The sequence below is a fragment of the Phyllostomus discolor genome, chromosome 15 (genome assembly GCF_004126475.2).
Source record: "Phyllostomus discolor isolate MPI-MPIP mPhyDis1 chromosome 15, mPhyDis1.pri.v3, whole genome shotgun sequence".
In the NCBI taxonomy this organism is placed as follows: domain Eukaryota; kingdom Metazoa; phylum Chordata; class Mammalia; order Chiroptera; family Phyllostomidae; genus Phyllostomus; species Phyllostomus discolor.
This window is the reverse complement of record NC_040917.2, coordinates 5,518,079-5,521,045: the sequence shown is the minus strand read 5'-3', so window position 1 is coordinate 5,521,045 and position 2,967 is coordinate 5,518,079.

Sequence of the window (2,967 nt, the reverse complement as noted above, 5' to 3'; positions counted from 1 at the left end):
CCTGACCACTCCTCCTCCACCCCTTCCTGTCCTTGCCAACTTGAGCTTAAAAACCACATCCTTAGGAGCCCTTCCCTGCCACACCTCTATTTTCTTCCACAGCATCCTGCCTAGTCCCTCCACAGTGCTTATTACTACACGTAATTACACATTTCTTTGTCTACTTTGGTATTTTCTGTCTCCCCATCTCCTGGTAAGCTCCATGAGAACAGAGCAATGAACCTGTGGGTTTACTGCTGTATCCCCAGAACTTCTTTCTTAGTAGATGCTCAGTAAGCACTGGTCGAATGAGTGAAGGACCATGTCACTTTTCCTCTGGTCTGGTGGCGTGTAAACCCTCAGCACTGTGATATGTCAAGGGAGCTATTCAGTCTTGGTGACCTGTCCTTCTGGGCAGCTCTCTTTCCGATCTGAGCCCCTCCAGGCCCTTTCCGACCTTTCCCCTCCCCCACCCCTCTGTTCCCTGTCCTGTTCCACCTTCTGCCACTCTGAAATGAGACACCTGCGATTTTGTAGTGTTTGTTCGGTGTTTGAAGTGCCTCCCTCCACCTTAGGGACCACATATGACGCTAACCTAGTTCCTTCTAGTGGCACTCTGTCTCCAGGGTGGGAGGGTTTCAACAAATACTGATTAATTCAGTATTTATTTATTATGTGAATACCAAGTGTGCTATATGAAACACTAAGGACATGAAGATGAATGAAATACAGCATATCTAGGGAGGGAAGTACATAATTATAACATCGTGTAGCCAGTGCAGTGACTTGCTACAAAGGACAGTCTCACGGAGGAAGATATCTAAGCCAGTCTGGGAGAGAGGAAGATCCGGGCAGGCTTCCTGGGGGACATGTCGTGGGATCCGAGCCAGAGAAGGGGCAGGAAGGCACGACAAGCCCCGGGAACTGCATGCACCCAGATATGGAACTGAACAGTGACACGCTGTGGTCAGGAAAACAGCAGTTCAGAGTTTCCAGAAAGCAAACTGCTTCTCAGAAAGCGCTGAAAAGTAAGTTGGAGAGACAGTCTAGGGCCTGAGCAGGGAGGGCTTGGGAGTCAGGGGTCGAAATCTGGGCATTTATGCAGAAGAGGTCACTGAAAGTCATAATGGGGAGGCAGGCAAGGAAGGGCAGATTTGAGGACACATTTAGTGGCAGGGAGACCAGGGAGATATAATCAGTCTCTTACCTGGGGAGTGATGAGAGGGAGAGAGAGAGAGAGAGTCTGGGACAGTTTTAAGAACGTTTAAGAGCCAGAACTTATAGGACTTGGGTGCTGGTTAAGTGTGGGGTATGTTGGCCGAGGTTGCAGAGAGAGAGCAGAGTTAAGCACCTGGGTGATGATGCAGTTAGGATGCAACTCTGCCCAAGGTGAAGAGAACGCCTAGAGATCTGGCGAGTGGGAGAGAGTAAGGTGGGGGTCCTGGGACGTAACGCACAGCATGGCGACTATGGCCAGGGATGCCGTGTTGTAGGTTGGCAAGTTGCTGAGAGAGTAGATCTTAAATGTCCTCATTGCAAAAAAACAAACTGTGATTGCGACGCTGGGTGCTGACTAGACTCATGTGGGGTCATTTCCCAGCACACATGGACAGCGGATCGTCAGAGTGCATGCCTGCAACTGACAGGTGGGTGACAGCTCCATTGAAGAAAGTGAACACGGCATTTCCAACTCCACTTTGGGCAGAAGTGGAGAGCAATAGAAGTCTACATACTGTTTCCAATTAAGTCTCCAAGTGAGGCAAGAAAGGTGAAATCATTTAGTTTACCCATGAGCAGTCAGCTAAAATACCAAAATTCCATCTTAAAATGTTGTTGGGACAAACACATGCTTTTATAGAATTCACACATTCAGAGGTGTTTTGTGTATATATAATTTAAATATACGCAATTTACCTTGATAACTGAGTTTTTGGGGTACCCTTAAATGTTACACAGGAGGCTAGTGCCTCAGTCACCTCACCCTGGCCCCAGCCCTGAAAGTTAAAACCTCTTGAAGAATGACATAGGTCACAGGACTGGAGACATTAAGGCAAAGCACCTTACACAGCATCTCTGACCAACACTCAAAAGTTCAGCAACTCAAACTTACAACTCTGTGGTCATTATTGCACTTTCTCTTCCTCTCCCACACACATCTAGAATCTCAGACAGACACACGTTCTCCCTCTGTGGCCCTTTATTAAAATGTCAACGATTTCCAGCGTTACAGCTGCAGCTGACTTTGTAGAACGCCCACTCTCTACACCCGTTGGTGTAATCCGGAAACACTCCCGTGTGGGAGGTGCTTTTAGTCCCACTCCCATGACAAACTGAGGCTCAGAGGAGGTAAGAACATGCAGCTTCAAGGGCTGCCCCTGTCACCCCCAGGTGGCTTAACCAGCTGGAGCAAGTAGACCCTCTGTCACAGCTCATGGCATCTAACCATCCAGAGCCCCAGGTTCCTTCTGAGTAAGACGTGACTGCTGCTTGCCCACACTTCCTCGTCCTGCATAAGGGTTAAGTAAGATAACAGACTTGAGTCCTCAGCTCAGTGCCTGGCACCTAGCAAGAATTCAAATTGGTGATGGGGATGTGGATGATGATGATGATGATGATGATGATGATATAATTGGCCAAAGGTCTATAGCCACTACGCGGTAATGTCATGCTGCTCCTGAACTCCCAGAATTCCTTCCTCCAGGGTCAGAGCCTCAATCTGCCCTAGGAACCTGGGAGGATAAATGTAAAGGGTACGTATTTACCGCCTTCAAATTAAGTGCGGTAGACTGAACTACCACGTATTTCCTAAATGTATCATTGCCTTGACCTTTGCCATCAGCTGAGCTGTTCAGTGGGCAGCAGCAGGGACGGCTCCTGAGTGGCCTGGAGTGTCAGCTGGCCCCCACCTCCGGCCCCCACCTTCTCGCTCTCAACATCCCAGCGCCACCGCCCAGCCCAGTTTGGAAAGCAGTATTCTCCCCACTTACC